The sequence below is a fragment of the Gallus gallus genome, chromosome 20, assembly GCF_016699485.2.
Source record: "Gallus gallus isolate bGalGal1 chromosome 20, bGalGal1.mat.broiler.GRCg7b, whole genome shotgun sequence".
NCBI classification, from domain to species: domain Eukaryota; kingdom Metazoa; phylum Chordata; class Aves; order Galliformes; family Phasianidae; genus Gallus; species Gallus gallus.
Window position 1 is genome coordinate 3823824 of NC_052551.1, and position 26357 is coordinate 3850180.

General features: G+C 45.8%; 1 long non-coding RNA gene across 10 annotated transcripts in view; it reads right to left on the reverse strand.

Moving 5' to 3' along the window:
- LOC101749104 overlaps nucleotides 1-26357 on the reverse strand; it is a 53053-nt gene that overhangs the window by 9541 nt on the left and 17155 nt on the right. For 5 of the 10 annotated variants that reach the window (XR_005841212.2, XR_005841214.1, XR_005841211.2 and 2 more), the window contains 6 exons: nucleotides 24842-24938; nucleotides 19875-20155; nucleotides 10742-18686; nucleotides 9092-9168; nucleotides 8057-8181; nucleotides 5117-6144 (listed from right to left, as the gene is read on the reverse strand). This is a non-coding gene — a long non-coding RNA (uncharacterized LOC101749104). Of the gene's footprint in view, nucleotides 1-216; nucleotides 281-1864; nucleotides 3247-5116; nucleotides 6145-8056; nucleotides 8182-9091; nucleotides 9169-10741; nucleotides 18687-19874; nucleotides 20156-24841; nucleotides 24939-26357 lie in introns of those variants that run through there. The other 5 variants (XR_005841213.2, XR_005841215.2, XR_005841219.2 and 2 more) reach the window with 4 other exon arrangements.

Genomic DNA, 26357 nt, shown 5'->3' on the forward strand with positions numbered 1-26357 from the left:
AGGGAACAGTCACCGCTTGAAGACATTTTCTTCTTTTTTTTTACCCCAACATTTCTTGAAAACAATCAAGATCTACTGACAGAGTCTACACTAATTGCAAGCCATTGGAAAAAACACTGTGCACCAGCGTGAGACAGCACAAAGGAATCAAAGTAAGAAGGGCATCTAGATGCCCATATCAACACACTGTTGTAAAAGCCAATGACATGACCTCACCTGAGCACCGTGTCCAGTTTTGATGATGCTATCTCAAAAGCTGTACAGACAAAAATAGCAGTATCTGTGAGAAAAAAAACAAATACAGAAGTAATGGTTGTAGAAGAACCTTCATGTGAACAGAAACCAGCACAGGAACCAGCAGTTAGCAACATCTAACAGATGAAATGCTGGAGAGAGACATGGGAGATTTGAGCTCCCTTCGCCACTGCCTTTCACAGACGATAACCTCAGATAAGTTATTTTGCCTCCTTACTCCTCAGTTTCCCCTTCAGTAAAATGAGGAATAAACGACACATTTAAAAGACATGTTCTGAAAGAACTGTGTAAGAAATCCTCTAAGATGACAGTTCCTATTTGTTATTTAAGATCTGCATACTGGCACTGCCTTTCCCTCTGCGAGCTCTGCCTTTCTCATGCCCCATCTCAAGGCTCCTTCAGAGGTCCCAGCAGAGATGGGATTCTGACCTGAGGAAACTGCTTTTCTGATCCTGCGTGGTAATTCCTACCTACTGAGCTATAGAAATATCAAAACTATAAAGGTGAAAGCAGAGAGAGTATTTATGCAGAATACAATACTCCAAGGAACAGCCTTCAAAACACACTTATAATTTAGAGAAGACTGTCAAATGCCCAGTAGGGTTACTGTGTCATGCATCAGATCTCCTTTTTGCAGGTTTTAATTTGCGACTTCTCTCATAGAGCAGAAAACAGATGAATTATTTTAACAATTGCTGACTGTAATTACATCATTGCAGCCTCAACTCTTCCCTTGGGTATGACACAGCCACCAGAGCAAACTGCCCAGAGCAAAGGTGTCCTGGTCCCCAGAGGAGGTGCTGCTTGTATCATGCAGCTCAGCCAAGTCTTAACCCTCCTCATCCCATCACGTGGTTGAGTACCATCTTTCGCAGTGGTGGCAGAGAGAAATGTTCCTCCCCTGAACCATGGGTGCAGATATAATCTGTGGCAGAGGTCTTCCTCAGGAGCTCACAGACTAACCTGGCCCTACACTTCTTAGCTTTGCTTCAGGGAGGTTTCAGTGCAACGAAGAAGGGCTTTCCTGGAGGACAGTCAACCTGAGTGAAGTTAAGGAAGGATATGAAATTTCTGATGTGCATCTGTCATTGATTTAGCATGGAAATTTCATCCTATGAAGGGCAGCAGTAGCACGGTGTTGCTCACATGCCTGCCGTGCTTGTCACAGGCTGCCCAGGGAGGTGGTGCAGTCACCATCCCCAGAGGTGTTCAAGGATAGATGTCATATTGAGTGACATGGTCTAGAGCTGATGCATGGGCAACAAGCATGGGTTGATGGTTGGACTAGATGATCTTAGGGGTGTTTCCAACATTAATGATTCTACGATTCTATACTGCTTGTCAGTACAAGCTGGGAGCAAGCAGAGAAAGGACAAGGTAAGAAGTGGGAGCCCACAGAGAACCACAGCCTCTCCAGCTCCCCAGGCACACTCACACAGCTCTCAGGACTCATTACCACTGAATTCCTCCTTCTTTCTTTTCCCAATGCACATTTCATAAATTGCAGAAGCCACGTCTTTCAGTATTAAAATGTAATTAATGATTTCACTGTAATGAAATTAATAATTAACTGGAAAGACATTTGAACCCTTTGTTGAACAAAACTCACTAATATTATGATGTATTAGGACCGTCTGGGCTAGTCTGTCTCCGCAGCAGCTATCGTGCAGCTGGCAGGAAGCCAGGGGCTGCAGAAAACATATTTTCTTCCTGTCAGAGCCTTTCAGACAGGCCTTCGCAGCGCAGCAGCAGCCCCACTCACAGGCACCGTACGATCCTGGCTTCTGGATCCTTTCAAACACAGGGAAACAAAAGAAAAGGTTATAGAAAGATGGGTGGTGCAAGGGTTCCAGCTGGCCAGCTGCCCACCAACCTGCTGTCATGCGTGGGATGTGCAGGCAAGAGCATTTTTAAAAGAATTTAGGAGGCATCAACATTTTGCTGTCTCCTTCAGAGGATGATGTCTATTTGGCAGAGAAAGGCCATGGAGGCCATCAGTGCCAGGACAGGAACAAGGCCTCAGGATATGAACACCCCACACAACAGTGTCCTGTGCCCTCAGCTTTGAAGTATCTTGGGAGTATGGTCCCCAGGGCACATCTCTTTCCCATCCATCTTGGTGTCACTGCCCTGGTAATAGCCAATAACTGTGGGCCAATGGGTTCCTTGAGCTGATCCCACCAGCACTGCACACAGGGTTAAGGTTGGATATTAGGAAAAATTTCTTCTCTGAAAGAGTGGTGCTGCAGTGGCACAGCTGCCCAGGGGGATTGGGGAGTCACCATCCCTGGAGGTGTTCCAGAACCATGGAGATGTGGCACTGAGGGACGCCGTCAGTGGAGGTGGTGGGATGAGTTGGGGTTGGACTAGATAATCTCAGCGGTCTTTTCTGATCTTAATGATTCTATGATTTTAGCAGGTCTTTAGGTCTTTTGAAAGTCTTCATCTGCTGGAAACACATGAGCCACTGAGGCTGGAACTCAAAAACTCTGCATAAAGCCTTTAAGACCTAAGACTCAAAACAACTGATTAGTGACCTCTGCAATACCACCTTAGCTTCCAGCTGAGTAAGCTCTCTTCTTTGGCACTGAAGCATCTCAAACTAAGGTTTTAGCTTTCCCCTGAAGAAAAGTGAATTAATCAATTCCTCCTCAGCACTGAAATAAAGCTCTCTTTCTGCTAGGTGGGTCAAAAATGCACAATCTATTTCAACTGTTCTGTTCCCATGAATTCTATTACAATACATTGCAAAAGGGAAGATTACAGAGAAGGCAGAGCCAGCGGCATGCCTTGCTTTATGAGGGGGAAAAAACACACACACAATTTATTTTTCATTGCTTTATGATGAATATGAATTCAATTACATGCAGAGGAGAACTGCGGTAGTCAGGCAGAATTATACTCAGCTAGTAACAAATATAATAGCTTTTAACAAGGAGAGCTTATCATCAAGGTTCAGACAAGCTTGAGCCCATGTTGCACCTGATGAACCTGCAGGAGGAGACAATGGCTATCAGAGCTGAGAATTAATCTCTCATCTCCTTGCCTTGAGGAGAGGGAAGGGAAGGGAAGGGAAGGGAAGGGAAGGGAAGGGAAGGGAAGGGAAGGGAAGGGAAGGGAAGGGAAGGGAAGGGAAGGGAAGGGAAGGGAAGGGAAGGGAAGGGAAGGGAAGGGAAGGGAAGGGAAGGGAAGGGAAGGGAAGGGAAGGGAAGGGAAGGGAAGGGAAGGGAAGGGAAGGGAAGGGAAGGGAAGGGAAGGGAAGGGAAGGGAAGGGAAGGGAAGGGAAGGGAAGGGAAGGGAAGGGAAGGGAAGGGAAGGGAAGGGAAGGGAAGGGAAGGGAAGGGAAGGGAAGGGAAGGGAAGGCGAGTGTTAGAGCAAGCCTCAGTCAGCCAGTACTCTAAGCACACTATTGGGCACGAGGGAGCAGTTAGACCATCCCTTGGGACATAAACACAAATGACAAAAGCAACTCAGAAACATGCTCATCTCCTTCCCTGTTGCTGTTGTTTTTCCCAACAAAGTGCATCTCTCCCTGCTCCTGGTTATAATTTCCAACAGTCTAGTTAAGATTGTTCACAAAATCCACATGCCAGACAACTGTCACATACTATGCATTAACCTCACATACATTGTGAGCCTCCCAAATTGCCACTGATGCTTATGCTACATAATGTGTCCAGGATTCTGTCTTCCACGTAGCTCTCACATTGTTTCTTGGGATGCTTAGCAACTCCAGATTAGAAAAATTATGCTAATGCAACATGCCAAGCACCCACATCCAGCCCTTCTCAGGGAGTGGGCATGACAAGATTACACATCATTAGGTAGCTCATAACAAAACAAATGGTCCTAAGCCATGAGTCCATCTAACCCAACACTGCTTCTAAAACAGAAGATCCCAAACCTTCAGCAGTGTGGGCAAAAACATACACGTGTGCTGTTCCCTGTCCAACCCAAACATAAAGCAGAGCTTGTATTTTGTGCAGTTCTGAAGCAGCAGTGGTGCTGGACTCAGATCCTAAAGGATGCTGATGGATGCAGCTTCCCAGGAGAAGCTGATCCTGCCATACGCAGGCAGCGTACACAAGGCTTTCTACGCTTCAAGAACAAAGTGTTATTTCTGAAGCAGCTGCCTGGGAAGGGATGCTAAAATCTTGCCTAATAGTAAAAATAATCACTAAATATTGTCTTGCTATTTTTCATCAAAACACTCTGTGGGTATTTGTGGGTTAAGCTTCACATCTTCAGTAGGGTCAATGTTGCTACTCAGAGACACGAGAAATGTGGTCATTGCATTTGCTGGCCAAACTTATGAATCAAGACAGAGCAAATCTCATACAAAATCCCAACATCTGTTCTCCTTCATCCCCATTTATCTGTTCCCAGCATCTGTTCTCCCTCATCCTTATCTTTCTCATCAGCTGAGACGCAGCATGGTAATACTGCGGCTGTGAAACAGCAACTGCTCACACGCTGCTCAGAAAACACTGACAATCTTTTTGTTCCTGCACTTTAAGGAAGAAGGTGCTTATCTCCATTCCTATCCAGGTGGAGCCTAGTCCAGCCCAGGGCCCCCATCCCACCCAGAGCAACAGGGTGAGCAAAGGTGGGCTCTGCCATGAGCACTGGTACCAGGCTGCAGCAGCAGACAAAACCCAGGGGTTGAATCCTGACATCTGCTCACCAGGCTTGATTGAAAGTGGAGGAATTATATTAAATTACCTGATTACGTGAAGGCTCAGAAATGATAGTAGGTATTACAGCCAAGGCTGAACAAGAGCTTGGCAGTTCCTGTCTCTACAGGAGGAGTGGGAGTTTTGCCCTGGTAATAACAAGCTTTGCAAGTTCCTTCTCTTCAGAGAAATTTTTTTTCTTTCTTTTTTTTTTTTAACTGAAGATGGAGAAGAAAACATACAAATTGCCCATAATAAGTGGAACACAGAAAAAGAACCAGCTGTACTCGCAGATGTTACAATACAACCAAAGGTGCTTCTCTATTTTCTCTCCTCTTAGAACAGGCCATATATGTCTGATGAATAATGCAAGAGATTTCCTCTATAAAATTATTAGCAGGCAGCCCTTCCTGACCTGTCTGTAATCACACTCATAGTCAGCAGGCCTGGAAGGGAAGGGAAGGCAACACCATTCTTACCAGGCAATCCCAGTGGGTACCAGTCATTCCAGTCCTTCTCAACTTTAACACTTCAATGTGAGGAAAATCCATGAGCAGCTCTACGAGCTTTGCTCCTCACCTGGGCCAAAGCTTGGGTTAATGTCAACAGATATTTCACATCTCAGTTGAATGCAATCAGCATTTACAAATGATGTTTGTAAGGAGAAGCTTTTGCTTAATTACATAGACTTGTACAATTGAACTCATAAAATCACAGAATCATAGCAAATCCCAAGTTGGAAGAGACCCATAAGGATCATTGAGTCCATACTCCTATGCAAGGATGGTGATGCTTCAGATTCATATTTGTGCACATTCATGGAGCTCCAGAGGCTCTCACTTGCAGAAGACTAACAGGGGTAGATCTGACTCTGTCAGCCTAACAGATACAGAGAATTTATTCTGACTGTCAGATATCAATCACTAGCAGTGCAGATGGTGGTATTGCAACCACCATGAGCACTGTGCAAGCCTACTTATCAAGGCTAGAACCCAATCTTTTCCCAACAACTAATGCTTACAGAAGTATTTGGGAAGCTTTGCAGATGGAGAGATTAAAAAAGAAGAAGAGTTTGGCTATGTTGAATCTCAAAGAGAAGAGTTTGGCTGTGCTCAAAGGGATTCCGTTTTTGCAAATAAAAAACGTAGATGGCCACTCCTAGTCCATCCAGTGCTGCTCAGTGCAGGAGACAGCAAGGTGCAGCACCACGGGAGCTCTGTGCAAAGAAAAGGGAAATTAAATATGAGTCATAGGCAAGTGTTAGAGAACACTGCAAACCCAAGTTCCCATTCATCAGAAGATCTGATTACCTTAATGCGCTTTGTTTAGAAGCATTTCTACATACATAAATCAAAAGGTTTCGCCATGCCTTGTTGAGCTGTTGCAGCAGCCCAGCAGCTCACCTCTCTTGCATAGGCATACAGCCCGAACACCATCATCCCACAGTCTGCTGCCATCCCTCTGTCCTCCCAGTCAGCCTCCAAGCCCTGGCCCATGACTTGAGGGCATGAGAGCCCTCGCAGCACCCAGGCAGCAGAAGGGTGGCTCACATCACTGAACTGCAGCTCCTGAGGCACTGGGCCAGCTCTGGCCAGTAGAGAGAAATCTTGAATTAACTGAAAATGACATGTTTTGATTTGGCTTAACATGCTGAGATAGTTTGATCTGGATCCGCCAGGAAGGAATGATGCGTTTCATTCAAATCTCCTTGACAAAACAGAAACATCTGTGCGTTTCCTTTAAAATCAATTTTTTCCATGGAAAAATTGATCTTTTTAGAGAAAATGCATTTTCTGCATTCAGAAACACTCAAGTACCCCTAATTACCACATTGGTGAGTTTGATAACAAACTTCTTGTGAGCTCAGTCTGAACTACAGTAAAGTCATTTTCAATCCCCTCACTCACTGCAACCCAGAGCCATAAGATGGTGTAAAACGTAGCTATGGAGAAGCATTCAGAGCCCCCACACACTGCTGCCTACAAACTGGGATGGACAGGCACAAGAACGGCCATACACAAATGATGCTCACAACTGACCCCGATCCCCCAACAACAACCACATGCAGCTCTGCTGCCAGCACCCCATGTGTTCCTCCTGTTTCCTTATTTCCCTCCCAGGCATCAGCAGAAAGTTGAGAAGAAAAAGACGTGCCCAGGTTGGGGGAAGGGGGGGAGCTGATCTTAAGTATGTCTTGAGAAATATAAATAAACTTTCCCACTCCCATGATGGTTCATATATTTGTCAACTGGTCTTTATGGGAAAGCGGTAAAGAAGATTTCCGATGCCTCGTAGTGACATATATTCCCAGTGAGGAACAAAGTTTGAACCAATTTTTGAGTTTTAAAATTATTGAGAGGAGGGATTACCATGGCCAAGAATAACTGTGTGTGGAAGGAAATTGATTTCTGGCCTGCTAATAATTTATTTTACATTCTTCATAATCATATTCCAAAAAGCATATATTCCACAGCAATAAATAGTTCCAAGGACTCTCCTCATTTACTCTCCACACTGCATTCTTCGGACTTGCTTAATTTCATAGCCCAAGGCTGCTGTGGGATTTGGGTGAATATCATATTGTGCCTATTAGAGACAAGAAGCCATCCAAATGCTGCCAGCATGAGGCATCCTACCACAACAGCTCCCAGCTCGCCCTATAAGAAACTTTCTCCTGCTCCTTAACAAGCATTTTAATTTGGTCTGTCTGTGTAGCATTCAGGTGTTTCTACATCCAGTTTGTGCTTCCCTTCCACGCCAGCTTCTGCTTTCTTTTCCATTCCCATCCTTATCCCTCTGGGTAGAAAATCTCAGTATTGAAATCCTTGATGAACTTTAAGAGTTGTAAGTTCATGTTCAATTTATCGTTAAATACATGCCTGATTTGAAAATGAAATGGTATTTAAAGATGTTACTCAATTTCGATCTTTTAAAGCAGCCCTGGGAAGAAATGTGGGATGAACACAAAACCTTCTGACTTCCAAGTGAGGTCACCAACATTAGTGTTCCATCTTTGCTATGTTGTTTTCAGGTTTTCATTGAAACTATCTAACATTTCATCTAACAGATATAAAAAAAAAAAAAAAAAAAAAAAAAAAAAAAAAAAGCACTGTATTTAGATAACTTACTTGCCAGGTACCTCTGAGCCATGATTTTGAAACGTCTCCATTGGTCATGACTTGAAAAGTCAAAGGTTGCAGCAAATTAGGGCTTTCTTCCTCCATATCGATTCATCTGCGAAGCATGCAGCCACCTGCATTATCAGAAGGAAGAAGGCAATCACCAACAGGGTGAAAATTGCCCCCAAACAGCTCACTTCAGGGATGAGCTTGGATTTTTCTGGAAGGAGGATGGACAGCTATAGAGAATGGGAAAAAACTCCCTCAGGTCATTTTTACCAGTGCACTGTGTCCTAAGCATTGCCTCTGCCCACAGTCCATGTCAGAGGGCCCTCGTTGGGCAGAAGGACCCAAGGACATCAGATATAACCCTTTTTCCTGGGCTTTTGAGGACCTGAAGCCAGACTGAGCACAGGGTAGGAGGCTGCATTCCCACATACCTGAGGGCTGAGGCTGGTGGAGACAACACGGCCCCAGGATCTTAAATCCCGTCACCTTCCACCATGGCAGATGGGACCTGCAGTACAGCCTGCCCAGGAGGGCATGATGGATGTGCAGGTTTGAGGCTGGGGATGCTGCAGGCTGCTGCTCCCAGGACAACTGAGCCACAGAAAGTGTTAACACAGCTCCTGTACTTCACTTTATGCTGTGAAATGAATGTTATTCTCAGGGGCTGCAATAAGGTTGTAACAAGCTTAAATACTTCATTAATGAGGGCTCTGTAAGTACCACAGAGACAAACAAGATTTGAGAGGGGCAGAAGCCTTTCTGCTTTCCTCTTCTCCACTGGGGAGAATTTCAACTCGCTGTCCAATTTGCAATTGCTAACAGAAAATTTTGCACGTGGAAATGGATTTGCTTGCACAGTTTGTGCCTCCATCTAATTGTTTTTAAACTTTGCATCCTGGGAAGAATTAGCAATCATGTTTTAGCAGATCTCTGTTCTTACTGTCTTTAAGCTTTTGGGGGGATTTTCTTCATGTGATATCCCATCTGTTTTGATTGTTTTCAGGGGAGCACAGTCGAGTCATCTCTAACAAATACCTGTTAAATCACAGGGCACATCAATCCATTGGCCAAAGCATTTGCAGTCTGTTACAGAAGTTATGACATACTTCTTCCTAATGGGGAAAATGATGCCAGGAATAAATACAAGTCTTGCTAATGTGGTTATTTTATTCTTCTAAACTATACAAGCAAACACATTATTTTCTTAAGGGTTTTTTTGTTGGTGGTGGTGGGTTGTTGTTTTTTTTTAATTTTAAAGTAAGAAGGAATGAGAAGGTGAGAACAGAAGGATGTATGAATAAGACTGCCAAGGCTCAATGGTTCCATGGAGCCACTCCTTCACAGCTTGCCAACACGAGTTCAGTGCTGCTGGGGAAATAGAGCTGCGCGAGCAACTTCTACCACCTTCCTCATTCCCATCCTGCTACAACCTTATACCACTTCCAGGCCTGACTGCTAGCAATAGCTAACCACAGACAAATGCCACACTGTCATCCAGGATGTGTCCTTACCCCCCACTTTGACAGGCCAAATCCACTGGCTTCTGCTTTGATGTCCCCTTGGGGACCTTAAGAGTGAGATAAAGAGGATAGATCTTTGAAACACTTGGTCTATTACGGCAATAGAAAAATCCCGAACTCTTTAAACTGTTGTGTTTAAAAATAACGTTGGCTCTGTTTTTGAAGTCCTCTTAAATCCTCCTACTTGGGAAAGGATAAAAATATCCCACCGCACCTGGTTACCTCAGCCATTTCCAACAGCCACTGCCTCCTGAGAAGAGCTTCTTCAAGATGCTGCCTCCTTAACTGCTTTGTCTTGACGTTGCACAGGTTGGATATTTTAGGATCTAGGCAATGTGCACCAAAACAAAGAAAAGGCCAAGAACTGGAGGCACTTGTGTACAGTGGAAGTGCAGCTTGCCCCTCACTGCAGCACTGCAACATTCATTCCTTTGGTTTTGCTTCCACAAAAGCCTCCTAATTCATTTCCTTCAAGGGAAACTGTTTTCCTTTCCACGGCTCTATTGCAGGCTTGTAATCAAAAGCAGGCTCCTTAAAACTGAAGCCTGACCCTAACATATGTGCCCTTCTCATATCAGCGAAAGCAGGGCATGAAGTGCTTTAAATCAGGGCTTCATTCCCCAGAATAAGGAGGATCGTCCCTCTCTGGTCAAAAGTCACAGATGGCAGATGTTCAGTTTTATCCCCTTTGGTCATTGGCAATGGCAGATTCAGAGCTGCGACAAAGCGCTAAGGCTCCGCACCAGCTCTTAGCTCTGGGAAATACCGGCTGTCTGCTTTCATTCATTCTCTTAAAGCAATCTTTAATCTTCCCAAAGTCCCCTTCAGGCTCTCTGTTCCAAGGCTGCAGCTAGAAGAATGGCTTCACACAAAACCCAGAGCACAGTGCAACCTCAAGGCACTGAGTGAAAAAGTGAACACAACAAGTTTAATAACAGTAATAAAATAAAAAAGCAAACTACCACAAAATCGAAGTTTTTCGAAGCATTTGTTCTACTCTGAACACCAAAGCCAAAGTCCAGTGCCTCCTCCCTTCATCTTTCTTCCTTCCTCAATGAACTCTCTTATTGCAACAGAAGCACCAGCCTTGGACTCATCGAGCTGCTGGGTCTGCAGCAGGTCATGCACTGTACAGCAGCTGGCACTTCCCATCCGTTTCACCTACCTCCATCCTGCTGATAGCCAATCTATGATGGAGTTTATGATCATGGTGCTCCAACCAACTTTGTCTGAAGCTTGGATTGCCATGAGTCAGGGCTTTCTGCCTACAACAAAAGGGAGAGGGCCTGTGAGGTCCAGGAGCATGAATTGCAGAAGGCTCTTGTGCACACCTTGCACACTCTTCACACACTTGCCTGAATAAGATCCTGCCGCGAATATCGCTACTGTCCTCAGATTTAAAAGCTAACTTGCTTGTCTTCCTTTTCTGACAGACCTAATCAAGAGCTAAAGGAAAGCAGAGAATAAGAGTTTGGAGAAATTTGCAAGCTGGCAGATCCACCAGTGAAGGACCAAAACAGACCTGAACTGCTAAGCAGACTCCTGGAGTCATCTGAGGTGAAACATAATCAGCAGAGATGTCATTACTCACAGATCCCTCCTGATGCCTTAAATAATTCATAGCAAACACTGGGACATGAAGACCAGAAGTCCCATTAGGAGGCACGTGGCATTGTTTTTGTTCATTAGGGTGAGTCACACAACACCCATTACTACATACAGCGGGATGTCTCATCAATTACATCTGTCTGGGGGCTACAGTGTACCAGTGCCTGGAAGAGCTCCGGGAGACTCAGTCCTTGTCCTCATCATTCCATAAGGTCCTAGAGTGCCTCTCTACAAGAAGCCACCATCACTTCCACCCAGCTGCCAGCTAGGCTCTAGCTCCCAGCACCCCTCGCCTGTGGGTGCCAGTGTGCGTTCCCCAGCAAGGTCCCTTTTCTGCCAAGCTGCCCCCTGAGGACACAGATCTCCTCACTCTCACCCACAGCAATGCACAAGAGAGGGAAGAGCCACACTGAGCCAAACTCACGTCGCTGCCATCCACACTGAGAAAACAACAGGCTTTAGGAGGAGCTGTAATAAAATGGTGTTTGGAATAGGAGGCAGCGCTGCACTGTGGCTTCCAGGGAGAGGGGAAGCGGAGCATTGCAACAGCAACTGCCAGCATTTGCCTATGCAGACAGGTGGTGGCTGTGCCTGCCAGCTGTAGCAGGGACCTCTGGATCCACTTTTCCTAACAAATATGTGAGCATCCAGGAGGGCCAGCCCTGTTGGCACGGACAGCAGTGCAAAGGGGTGCAGTGCCATCCGCTCCACTTCTGACACCTGCAGGCTCCCAGATAAGCCTGAATCTTCAGCAAGTAAGAGAGGGTTGCCTCACAGCTCCCTCCTACCTCTTCAACAAGGAAAGCTGTTATAGGAGGCATATGCCTCTTTGTCCCTCCATAGACTCAGACTTTGAAAACCAAGGTCAGCCTATGGGAGCCCCCTGAGGTTCAGCTATACGGGGTGGACTAAAACCCCCCAGATCCCTTGAAGTCCCCTCTGTGCCCTCCTGCAGCACTGCAGGTGGGGCTGTGCCTGGTGGAGGATACCTGTACCCTGCAGTGACATGAGACAGAGATCAGAGACAGGAAGGGGAATTCGATTTTGCTATCTGGCACAAAAGAGGATCACAGAAATAAGTCAGAGGATCACTGAGATCCACACTAACGTGACCTTCCTGAGAACTACTCAGCCCTGTGTTTGGTTGTACACAGATCACCAAAACACTGCTGCCAGCAGATAGTGCTTGTTGCCTCCATAGAAAAAAATAGGATTTACTGGTGGGAGAAGGGAAAGGTCAGGGAACATCCTCACACGTTTTGCTCTCTAACAGTTAGTCTTTGTGACTATATCAATATGCAGCAGCAATGACAGGGACAGATGATCTGGAACTCCCTGCATTATTCATACATGGAGAAAGAGGAGGCAGCTATTGTGAGAAGTATCTGCTGGCATGTTTAATATACAAGGCTCTAAACCTCAATGCACTGCTGCAGATGATGCTGTATCAAAATGCAGCTAACCTATTCAGAAGTCCCACACTGAATAGAACAGGGTATATTTTCTAAGTTCAAACACTCCAACATACTCCAGGATTGGAAATAGGATATTAAGAACAGGTTGGAGAAAAGAAAGAAAAAAGGTGGACCCGGGGAGAGGGAGAGGTGGGTTTGGGAGCTCTACCAGCTCCCAGTTGTCCCAGTTAGGGCTTCAGCCCCCATGAGACACCCTTACCACCACACGCACAAAGCACTGCAGCACATCTCATGAGTGGGAAGTGCTTCCTTACTCTCCTTTGAGCTCACAAGACACCACCCACTGGTGCCTGCCATGCCCAAGATGAGCAGCTCACCCCAGCACTCCAAATGCCAGATTCTCATCCTGTTACTGCGTGAAACAAAGTCTATACATAGCTCCAATTTGCCTTCTGGAAGGGGCTTTCATCCTCCATCTCACGCACAGTCTCATGACTAGGAAAACAAACAGTGAGATTCCTCTACAGCAGCACAGCAGCAGAAGAAAGAACAGAGAGATCTTCCTCCTCCATGTACCCCTGAATAACCACACTGCACTGGATCATGGCACGGCCCAATGAAAGTACAAGTAATGCAGAGGCAATTCCCCCAAGTTCTGTAGCAGCCAAATCAAAAGGAGACTTTATCCTAAACTCTTCAGCATCCAGTGATTAAGCAACACGTGTAAAAGCATGCCCTAATGCTCACAGACACAAGGAGGCCAGGAGACATGGGTTTTCTCCTTCTGCTATGTTAGGATTTAATAGAATTATATGGTCTTTAGTTTACCTTGCCATGCAGGCACATTAAGCATGGATTTCTCTAAAGCTGGAACATCACAAGATACCCAAACAACCCTGTCATTGCGATTTTGCACATTTCTCCTCTTTTGTGTATCCGTGAGCTCTGACTGCAGTAAAATTTCATCTCAGCCCACTGCCATCTGGAGCAAGGTTTGGTCTCAGACACAAGTGTAATGGGAAAGGATATTTCTGGGGAGTGGTGGGAAGGTTAATCATGTGAATGCTTAGAGCTGGTGATCTCTTCCAGTATCTCACTGTGACGCTTTGTATGATCTGGATCCATCAAGACAGATTAACTGACAGAAAGAGCTTTGAGATCTGACTGGTACGGGGGTCTACAAATCCTTAGTCATCACAGCAGGAAGATTCACCCTAAACGATTTTCAGTTTGGAGTTACCCTGATTTATCCAGGAGACCGGAGTGACCTACACCACCTGCAGAGCATCAGAAGAAGACACTCAGCCACTGCAGGGACTCTGCAGCTCCCAGATATGGGTCCACTGACTCTCAAGGGACAAAGACGGTGCTCAGATAGGTTCACTCCAGATTACCTGTTAGGCTTCACAGGGAGCATCAAAACCTTAATTATCAGGATTCAAAAGAAACATCAGAGGATGCCTTGCAACTTCCTGCCACCAAGGGAACAGGTAGCACCCACTGCTTTGCACCGCTCAGACATCACACCATCTTCCCACACTGCCTGTTGGATACAGGCTGGGTCACTCTCTGCTGGCATCAGCAGTGCATGGCACCTCCTGGAATGGCTCCAGCCCTCTGACAACATCCTTCACCTATTTTAGTGCTTGTGCTCTTTCTGCCTTGCAAAGTTGCCCCCCCAGCACTGCACAAGGCAGAGACCAGAGAGAGGAAGAGTGATGCTAACGATTTCTTAGACCCATGTCAGGCAGCCTGTTTACTTCTGCTGGGCTTAGCTGGAGATGTTTGGATGCTTTTATACGACTTGACATCCACCCCTCAAATAACAGATCCTGCATCCCCAAAAAGGCCAGACAGACATATTATCTTCTGATGCTATTTCCAGCATTGTCCGGCAGACACCGTTGGGGAAGAAGAGCAGCTGCAGCTGGGGCGGGTTTACAAGCTGTTACTGGCCTGCCCGTTCCAGGCGATGCCTGTCAGGTCTGCGTGAGCTGGGCTCCTGTAATCGGCCAAAGCTGTTGTTTGTTAGCCCCTCGCGGTCTCTTGACTTTTCATCTTGATTAAAGAGCACGCCAAACGGCAGGATTAGCAAGGCAGGAATCCCAATCCTTTTGCTGCTCCTGAAATCCAGTTGCCTGCCTACCGCACACGTGCTCATCCTCGGGGCTACCAATTAGTGGCACCAGCTGCTAGCCTGGATGCCAGGGCCAGGAGCTATTAGTGCACAGACCATTAGCTTTAAAAGGCATTTGGAACTTCTGAACGCATTAGGGTTCTTATGACTGACGGACAGTACAGCCATATGTGGCTCGCTGTTTTTCCTGTCAATATATTTCTCCAAAAAAGTGTTGGGTTATCAGAACGATTTAGGTGGAGTACTTGGGAAGACATCTTACCAAGAGGACTGAGTACTGCATGCAGCTGAGTAACTGTTACCTGCTTTAACTAACTTCATTGGCACCCTTCCTCCAAGTTAGGAACGGCGACGGGTTGCTTGAATGGCTGGATACTGGGACTCTATTTTTAGCCCTGCCATTTGCCCACCTAATGATTCCAGGGAAGTCATTTCAATTCTTTATGCTTCAGCAACCCCATCTGTAAGATGGCAATGATGAGCCCATACCACAGGACTTGGAGACAATATAACAATATAATAAAACTTCAGATTGCCATTACTGTCTAAAGCCAAGGTGGGGAGGAAGCCCTATGGGTCTTGGCATAGTTTGCAGCAGTAACTTTTACTGGATTTTTTCAAATCTTGCATTCCCACTTGCACGTCACTTGAAGCCAGTGACAAGAGAGAGAGAGCTCCAGGCTGGTTGCTCTGCACCTTGTGGCAGTGGGTGCAGACACGAGGAGACCACTCAGTCCCCTGACCATTACCCTCAACCCACAGGGATGAGCTGGGTTGCAGAGCAGAGCGTTGACTCTAAACCAAGTTAAAAGCCAGACTGCCTTACCAGCCTCAGCCCACTGCAATCCAACCACAGAGAGATTTTCCCATTACTTTCCCAGCTTTTTGTTTAAAGCAGAGCTGTCATGGAATTTGCAGTTCAAACACAAGATCTTTTCAAAAGTTTTTAAAAGAGATTTTATAATGTGATGTTCTGATGAAATTTCCAGGCCTTCTTGCTTCATACAGCTGGCAAATACCAGCAAAATTCTTTTATCATTCTTTTTCAAATGTTTGAATATTATTTCCCATAGCTGGATTCTTGAAATGCATACATTACATCAGTAACATACAAACTGGTCTTTTTATCTTGGGTCTGCCAGATTTTCAGGCTTAGGACAGTTCTTCTGTCATTTGAAAGGGCTCTTCCCTTAGTTAGACACGTGTCCCTCTACTTACCCAGATGGTTTCCTCCTCCAAGCTAGAATAATGTATTTAAATTTATCCAATGGCTTCCATGACTCAGATTTCCCATAGCTGGAAGGTTTCTAGCCGTCCTCTGCTCCACCTGCTCAGATGTTGAAGCAGCCCTCTCACTGGCTCCCAACCTGCAATGCTGCACTTCATCAGTGGAGTGTGACTGCTGCTGGGGCAGGGAGAGGCTCTTAGCTATTTTAGTTTATCATGAAGCAGTTCTAGAGCAGCTTCATGTTCACACAACCCATGGTCTATAGCTTAGTCCCTGGCAGTCCTGGAGAGAAACCATAGCTTTAGAGGTCTGTTTCTTCTGCGGAGGAAGAGTATGTCCTGAAAGCCATCATTCAGTGATAGGACGAGAGGTAAATGCTTAAAGTTGTACCAGAGGGGGTTCAGATTAGATATTAGGGAAAATTTCTTCTCAGAAAGGTGGTGATGCACTCTCACAGGCTGCCCTGGGAGGTGGTAGAGTCACCATCCCTGTAGATATTCAAGAAACATGGAGATGTGGCACTGAGGAACATCATTAGTGGGCATAGTGGGATGAGTTGGATTTGGTGATCTTAGTGATCTTTTCCAACCTCAGTGATTCCATGATCCTATGATTTCAGCCTCCTGATTAGTCCACTGGATAACCAAAATTTCACTCCATCCCAAGCCTCCATCCCCCAGCTATTTCTCACTAAACCACACTTCCTATCCAACAGCAAACTCATTCAGCAACTACAGCACACAACAACTTTGCTGTCTACATAAACCCATAATTTTCTGGTTTGGACAACAGGACAGAAATGCAAATCCTTGCATACTGGTGTTTCATCATTTGTCTCCATTTCTTTGAGATAACAGGCAATGATTTCAAATTGCACGTCAGTGATTGACACCCTTCTTTATTGGTGTTCACTGGGACCTGAGATCCTATGCTACACAGACCATTTTGAAAATGTCACCTGGTGCCTTCTAACTCACAGGAGCCCTTCTGTGGACAATACATCTCTGGATAAAAGCATCCCAAATGATACTGACATTCCAGAAATCCTTTGAAATTGCTGGCAGACATGCGTGGTGGCTCATCATAGCCTGGAGCAGCTGAAAGCCAGACACAGAAGAAGCAGCTGAGGAAGGATGTAGTGACATGCTCAGTATCAGAGAGGAGAGAAGCTAGAGGAACATGGGTAAGAGGCTGGATAGGCTTCAAAGCTGCTGAGGTAAGCTGTTAGATTGGTTTTAAAAAACATATGTTGGAGTTTAAGAAGGGAGAAGAGTACTGAGCTACAGGGTTCTGTTCTGCTGTCATCTTCCACAGGCTATTCCCAGCTATCACGAAGTCCCAGGACATTTGAAATCCCTGTTCTGGTTCAACCCAGACTCCACAGGGCACTGAATGCACAAAATTCAAGCAAGAACCTGGCTTGAGAGAAGAAAAAGCAATCATCAGCAAAGTCTTTGCCTCAGTGGCCCAACAACACTCACAGTATGGCACAGATCACTGCAACCAGGCAGGCTGCATCAGCCACCTTCTGAAACATCAACAAGCAATGTGGTGTCTTGGAGCAGGAACACAAACGAAATAGAAATGCACATTGGAAAACTAAGCCTCTTGTCATAAAAGACAACATAGGGAACGAAGATTGGCAAGGGCAAACAGTCAAGCAGTTAATTACAGAGTAAATTAACTCTCCAACCATGTACATAATCAGACAGGAAACATTATAAGCTTAAGCCAGCAGTTTCAGTAACAAGATTTTGACAAAATTCCCATTTATCATCCCTGGGCTTAGGCAGTGAGGTTCTGCTTGAATGTCTCAAAATGGAACTGTAGTCCCCTACAACACTGTCACCAAAGCCCTCGCACTTAACTGGGTTTTGAGGAACAGACATTGAGCCAAATGCAGGAGGGCAGTAACACCTTCGAAATCACTGCTAATTGTCAGAAGCAGTTCACAGCAGGGCCCGGGGTCCTTCCTTCAGCACAGAGCAAGGGGGTGTTCTGGCCATGGATCAGGACTCTAATGGGAAGATGACCCAGGTGCATAAGACCCTGATGTCATTTGTCACAAAACCTTGAGACAAACAAGGACTTAACTTTTCCATGGTAAATTGTTTCACAATTTGAGATATCCAGGGCCGGATTTGTAGATGTGAACATAGCAAAGGCTGTGAAAATCAGCTAGAGAGATGAGTGCTGTAAACAAATAAATAATCGGTCTCATCAATTTTCAAGTTCAGAAAAAGAAACCTCAGTGGAAATTTTTCACAGCTTTTCTGTGCCTCAGTTCTCCAAGTGGAAAACAAGAGGATGTATGATGCTTCTGGGTCACTCTTAAATAAAATAAAATCACAATTACAAAGCTCAGGCACCACAGAGAAGCACAGTTAGGGAGCAGTGAATCTGAATCCCACACAGTGTCTGTGAAGGACCCAGAAGAACAGGGTGAAATTTGGCCCATGAAGCAAAACATGAGAAGAGCTTTCTTGTTGCCACCATGCACACACGTAACCTGTTGGGCCAAATTATAGTTACATACTGTCTGTTAGACAGATGTGGAACGAAGTGAGGGAAATTAAACATTGCTCAGGAGCTTACCCCAGAGCACCTGATCTCTGCTGAGTGTGAGGAGCTGGTGCTGATGGGGGTCAGCATTATTCCTCCTTGGGGCTGGAGCTTCCATTTTCACCTGCAGCATGCTGGGCGCCAAGCGACAACGGGCTGCCTGATGGTGAAAGGACAGTCAGCACATGGCATCAGGCTCAAAACCACAGCAAGAGTGCCAGGGGGTAGGGTGCACCCAGAAAAGCCCCAGAGGATAGGAAACATGTCTGCAGCCCTCTGGTGCACTGTGAGTACTGGTTGTTTTTCCACAGCAGCAGCAGCAAAAGGACCAAATAAAATCATTTTTTATTAGTTGAGAGGAGCCCTCAGCAGCCTGAGGACAAGTGTGCGGTTTTTGTCAGCCTGCCTGAGGAACATTTAAGGCTTTCAATATCAATGTGTCATTTCTGAAAACAGCCCATCACAGGGGTGAGTCCTCCAAACAAGCCTTCATGGCTGTTAGCAGCGTTTCGGTGCATTTCTCTGTCCCCAGAGCAGCTCCCCAGGCTGCTGGCTCCAGCTGCAGGCTGCTGGCTGCAAGTGCTGGGACCACCTCAGCAATGACAATCCCATGTCTGCTGCTACTGGAATGAGTCTGCACACACTGCCCGAGAGCTGCCTGCCCACATTAATCCTTCCTCCCAGACATCAGAGCACAGGAGGTTGGGGATACCAGAAGACAAAGTCCTGTGTCCCAAAAAGCTATAGTGGGTCAATGCCAAGAGACTGCTCTTAGGAATATGAAGCAGCAGCTTTGGGGCTTGGAACTGTATGGCTTGGCACTACCAGCTGTTCGTTTTTTTGGCTGTTGTTGAAGCTTTTTATGTCTTATAAAGGAATTTCACCTGGATTCACTTTTAAGCTGCGGTCATGCACCTCCCTGAGAAATTGTAATTGGACTTTAACCAATTTGCCAAGGCCAAAATAGCATCCTGTATCTCAGATACAGGCATTTCACCAAGTAATCCGAAGACTGCTCTATTTCTCTGTTGAGAGAAAAGGTTTTTATAACGCTATGGATTTTGCTGGCTTTTAATGATAACAATGTAAGATCAGATTTGGCTCAGTCTCCCATGCCTGTACTTGGTGTTTTTCAAGAATCAGCAGGGATCAGAGCACAAGGGCTGAGGATGTGGCCACGGGACATGCAGGGTTCAGGGCAGGATGGCCAGGGTGCCTTGTGCTCCCATCTAACCCCTACTAGAGGCTGCTCAGTTGATCAAGCCACCACACAAGAGACCACAGTCCCTGGTGTGAGCTGTGCCAAGCAAACTACCCTCATCAAAAGCTCCACTTTCTCCAGCCCTACCTGAATGTGGCCTGGAATTATTCACGAACCAGCTGACAGCTTTGTCTCGGAGGCCAGGGGCAGCATACTGGAACTTTGCAACTTCTCTGTAATGAGTTTGGCAAACAAGGTAATGGCATGCTTGTCCTGCAGGTTCCATTTGTCTGCCTCTGTCCCCGGCAGGCTGATCCAGCTCTGTCTTCCGAAGTGGCCGCACGCCAGCACCATCCATCTCTAGCTGTCTTCTGGGCTGCACAGGCCAGGTTCCTAATAGATGTGGCCTGAACAGATCCCATAGGCACCTGGCAGAGAAAGAGATGCTGCTGAAGGATGAGTGAGCACTGCCTGTCCTATAAATGCCAGTCCTTCTGATGTCAAGGGATGGAGGGGCATGAGATCACCGCAGCAGGCACGGACACAGAGAGAGGAAAGAGAGATGTTAATGTGCCATGTATTTAACCCCAAAATATTCTTCATCTCTTAAAATAAGGACTGGGAAGGAGATCCACGCTGCCCAGTGGGCAAAGCTTGGCAGGGTTCACACTTGTATATAGGCAGGATGCAGGAAGGCACAAGCAACAGAATGACACGAGTGGCCAGAACGCACAATTCTGCATTAAAACCCAGTGAATTAATGAGTTACTGGGGCCTTTCATATTGATCAGCCCAGAAATGCTATTTGGGTATGCTTTCAAAATGCTTGCACTCAAATTTCTTTTTTACATCTGGGATTTGTGATCTGAGTTTTATTGTCATCATTAGATTCTACAGCTTCAAAATGGTTTTGTTTGTTTCTAATCTGTTCTTCTTTGCTTCTACTCCTACCAGCATCCACACTAACCAAAGCTTTTCTGAAAACTGAGATTTCAGGCCCTTTTGCAAGGAGGGCAGAAAAATCAACAAGAAATCAGCTTTAAAAGGAAGAATGTAAATGAAATCAATCAAGCAGAAGAAGAAGAAATTAGGAATTAGTCTGATTTCACCCGAAATTTCCCCAAACGGAGAACCTCCCTCAGAAGTCAAGCACAGAGCCTTACTTCACATTTTCCACAGTAACCTTTAGAGTTCAAAATGCTCATCTGCTCACCCCCCCACGTCCCCTCGCAGCGGTGTTTGCAAATGACACAAACATTTGACTATGATCTGTGCTCTCCCTAACGCAGCCCAGCCCGTGCCCGCGCCTGCTAACAATTTTCTCTGGAGCAAGTTCAAGCACAATTTGCTCATGCTGGTATCTATCTGTCATCGGATGTGTCAGCCGAATCTCTTTCAGCTCGGGTGGGGAGGAAAGAGACAAAAGGTCACCTTCCACATACGGTGTGTTCTCCAGGAGGCACGGAAGAAAAGGAGAGGAACTGAGTTTTCATCTACCTGACAGGAATCAAATGCTTTTTCCCTTCTCCCCTTGCATTTCATTCCACGCTTGCAGCACGGCTCAGTGTCTCTGATAGCAGATGGAGATGTTCAGGAGAGAGGAAAATCCCTCCTGAGCCACTGGAGAGCCAGGAGGGTTAAAGCACACAGCAGTCCAGAAGGTTGTAATGTGCTCCATCAGCCTTTGAACCCTGCCAGTACCTCAGCTCCCATGGCCACGATTAGCACCACAGTTATGTTTGGTTGATACAGCCACGGTGCTTTCAGGAGCTGTGGGTTCATGGCACTGCCCCAGCTGAAGTCACACCGTGCTGCATGGACCTCGTCCTCCCGTGGGAGATGCAAGCAAGATGACTTCAAGTGCAGTTCTGCACTGACAAGGGTTTAATGTAGAACAGCACCTTTCTGCTCCTTACAGGCGCTCCTAACTGTGTCCCATCTTTCTGCTGCCTGCAAGCAAGAACACATGGATCTGTGAGCCTGTCCCATCATGCTGCAATCTGGCACTGCTTCCACCAAGTGTGCCAAGAGGGGACGTGCTCACTGCGGAGAGGGAGGATTTCATGGCCAGACACTCCGCTCAGGTATGGGCAGCAACCTGAAGCAACCCAACAGTGACGAACATATGGTCTCAAAAAGGGCAGTATGGGCTGTAAGGACAAGAGATGACAAGGCATCACCTCTGTTGAAAAAAACATCCTATCTTTACCGTAGTTAGGAATGGAAGGATTTCTGCCTCCTTAAACCCTTGATTATTTTTTCTTTATTAGCGATTCTGTATCTGACACAGGCAAAAGGGATTCTGGGGAAAAAAAAAAAAAGGTATATTTATTTTTTTGTGTGAAAAAAGCTGTATGATCTCCAGCAGTAAGTCAGCAAGAGCAGGAGATGTACAGGAAGGTAAGGAACAGAAGAGCTTGGAGATTTATTTCCCATTAGAGAGTGGCAGATGGAGAGGAAGGGGGCACAGCAAATAATTTGAGTTGGAGCCAAACTGAGGAAAGGCAGAAATCAAATCAAGACTGGATGAAAGTTTTCCAGTGAAATATTCCCCCCCCCCCCAATCACCACTAAGAGAAAGAGGAGTTTTCTACAAAACAGCACACTCAGGACAGCCCCACTCTGCACAAAGTTGTTATTATTTTTCAGTTAGCACTGAGTAACCAACCCAAAAAGGATTAGCACCACCAGAAAAAGAAGTCAGGTTGCGGCAGACTTATTTCCATAGAAGACGTGGGTGAAAGCAAAGCCTCATGTGCAATTCTTCCATCAATAAAATCTAATTTTCCAACCATTTTTAAGGCTGAAGTGGAAAAGAGATTTAAGGAAAAACATTCTCAGGAAAAGCAAGCTGGATGCTATTGACAGCAAACCTGCAGAAACTTCCCCCAGTGTGTCTGCTGTTGTTACCTGCCCATCTCCCAAAGCCCCACTTGAAGGATAACCCTGTCCTAAGAGTCAGCCTGCTGTGTATAGCAGGGACAGGCTTCTCTTTTTTTTTTTTCTTCTTTCCCCAGTCATATCTCCTCAATTAATAAAAGGTTTTGCCTCTCCCTACAAGCCTTGCCTTGCTCTGACAGCCCTCATAGCCACCGACATCCAAAACAGCCTTGCCAATTTCGGAGCACAGCAGAGGTCTGGAGCACAAAAGCAGTGCACCCAGGATTGCAGAGCAATGCCTTTCAGAGGGACTGCGCACAAAACTGATTTCCATTAGCAGGAGGACAGGCTGACAGGACGGACCCCTTGCTCAGCCCCACTCCAACCCCACGTTTATTCTGCTGTGCCTCAAACCGTGCTGCCAAAGCATACTGTCCTCCCTCATCACATCCTTGATACTCCTTGTTGCCCTATTAGATCTTTTTGGAGTCACTGAAACAGGAAATATATGGGCAAACACCCACACAAGTGAAATCTAGTAAGACCAATTGGGGGAAAAAAAGCACTTCTTCACAAGGTGTTTGTTACCAGCACAGCAGCAGTGGGTGCAAGGTGGACATTTTGCAGCATATCAGTGCGCAAAGACCTGGGCTCAGACTTCTAGCAGCAGCAAGAGCTGTGATGGAGCTGCTCTGTAAGAACCACCTTAAGGTAATGAAGCAATGGTAACACCAAGCTGCCATTTGCCATGCAGCCAAACTAAGCGCCTTTCAGTCCTTCATAAATGCATCTTCTGAGCGCAAACTTCTCACACTAAAAGAGAGGAAATCATCCTTGCACTTTAGCGAGAGGAGTGACTCAGATAGCCTCAGGCAACAAAGATCTGAGCCAATAAAGAACAACAGTGTCTGACTGCCTTTGGAAAAGCATTTGCTGATATTTTTTCACATGTAACATTGCTTTAAGCTCCAAAAGACGCATAGGTTTATGGCAGCTCACTAGGAAGATGTTACTCTGTTATTTCTTTCCAGCACATCGTCCTTGCATATTTTAGATATGTGGGGCCAGCTGGGAGACAGGCTGTCCATGGGAGCCTCCACTGCAGTTCTCTAAGCAAAAAAGAAACCAAAAAATTGAAACGCCATAGGATGAAATATAGGCCTAAGTCCACAGGAACAAACTCCTGCTGGTTTCCATAGGCTCACACAGATTCTCTTATCACTACTCAAACATCCAGACAGGCTCAGAAAACCTTATCAGGATGGATTATGCTCACACTGTCCATCATTCTGTCTGCGGTTCCATCACCACGGTAAGAGGTCAGGTAAGGGCACAGGTCCTGCCAGCAGCTCTGCTCTGACAGGGACCAGGCTGTGGCCTTTTGACCTTCTCTACTGACTACAAGATCAGGTGAAGGGCTTTCTCGTCTCATCTCCTGCTTACGTGGGATTTCTGACATTTCTTTCAGTATGAAGAGAGCACTGTAAAAAAGCCCTGTCTCCTGAACATCACATTTTTTAAATGAATGCATCCAAACTGATGAGATGGGATGGACAGAATGATTCTCTTTACCTCACACACGAGAGCTCACCCTCCTTGCTCTCTAACACATCTGCACGAGCTGCTGTGGTGTCCAGGGAGCAGGTCTCATCCGTGCCCCTCACCCATCAGTCCCACGCTGGAGTGAGACAGCCCAACATGCTGCTCCTTCCAGCCCAGTGCATTGCTCACCCTCAGCAGCAGCCATCCAGAGGGTGCCTCAGCCCTCCCCAGGCTTCCTGCTCTGCCTTGTTCTCTTATTCCAAAGATTGCGCAGAGGGGGCAAAGAGAGGGCCCAGCAAAGCTGTGAGTCATGCCTGGATGATTCTAAGAGCAGACAAACCATCTCCCAAGGAAACAGTCTCCTGCTACCCTGGCCTGACCTGTGACAGTTGCTCATGCTGGTAAAAACAAGTACTTTCTCCATCAGATATCTGTGTGACATCCACAGGGCCAGCAGTGCAAGTGCAGTTTGTCAAGGCCTTGGGTGCTCCAGAGACCCGTGGCAGTGCACTAAAGGGACTAAACTAAGCGCAGCCCGAAGGAAAATTTACTGTGCCTCATGTCCTAACCTTTGTTGGTGTTAAATGCTGAAGTCATTGGTTGGCTTTCATCATCATGACCAGGCAAAACTTAGCTTGACTTTCCCTCAGTGGTCATCTACTACTTTGGGCACAAAAACGTGTGGCACTTACCATGATGGTTGTCCAGTTTACAGGTGTGGAATAGCCCTCTGATTCTATACACACCTTCAGTGGAAGCCATTCTGTATTTCAGCCCAGAAAGCAGGTTCTGAAAGTAGCAAACAAGTACAAAGAGATCATGGAAAACACAGTACCCATGAGATATTTGCAACTCAAAACTAGAAGACTCTATGAAGTCAAGGAAATATCTATTAAAATGAAGAATACTTCAATTTTTTTTTCCCCTCCACAAATGTATGTTTTAATTATGTATTTTTAGAGCTCTATGCTTCCAACATCACCAGCTATTTTGTACGTTCCAGTATCTTTACATGATGTTAAAGTCACATTTGTTCTTTTACAGACAATTAATACCTTATTCCATTAATATTCTCACATTCACTAAATAGGCATAAAAATCTCTCATCTTTGCAAAAAATGTTCTTTTAATGGTCTCTGAAGTTCTGCTGCAGGCAATGTTTTGCAGGTGTACAAGGGAGTTGGGAAACAATTACGGAGAGCTGGGACTGCCAACGTTCTTTCTCTGGAAGAAAGGAGGATTCCAGCACTCCATCTGCAGTAACTTGTCTTCCTTAGAAGGAAGAATGCTGCCAGAAAATAGCTGAAGTTAGTGAGTTCTACTGTATCATGAGTTTTGTCCTAAGGAATTTTGTTAGGAACCTGTAAAGGAAACCAAAATCCCATGTTCCACCAGTTCACTCTGGCCAGTGTGAGCCTTAAACTGCCTGTAGGTTTCACCCATCTACAGATTGATTTCACAGAGTTTTACTCATTTGGGGTGTGAGCAGTGTCTCTGTGGCATTGTTTTCCAGAGCAGAACTGCAAAATCTAGCTGAACTGCAGAAGAAATTCAGATTTGAGCACACCAGCAAGGGGCAGAGGTACCTCAGAGCATTACCTACATAAGAAATGACTCAGAACTTTCCATGCAAAGAAAAAGGGGGATAAACTTGTGTGGTAAACTGTCACAAGCAAGGATACTACAGAAATCATAGGAATTACAAGAATAGTCTATGTAACCTGCTTCTAGTTTAGCAGCTTGTGAGCTAGGAGTACTTAGTGATACAGAGAGAACCAAGTATGCAACCTTACTTCCAGGATGCTGTGCTAACAGAGCCCATTTTGCAAGAGAGGACTTTCAAATTCTATGTAAGAAAAGAGGTGATACTGAAATCAGCTTCTTTGTGAAATGCAGCTTAGTATGAGTTTGACTAAATACCCCGCTCACTGCCAGTCAGCAGCTTCAGAGGTGTTCCTGCCATGTTTCCTTTGCTTAAGGCTTTCTTAGTTAAGGAAGGAAAGCAAAGCAATGAGATCAGAGGGGTCTTCATAAAGGAAAAAAGGCAGGGCCTTGCCATGGAAGAGTTAGAATCAGCAAGTTGAGATGTCCAAACCAGACAATGTCTCTGATAGTTTTTCTGCTGGACTGCATTTGAATGTTTCACATCAAAAGTTCATTGCAAGCACAAGGTAGGACTGACTGGAGGGTGGTATAGCAAAATCCTTA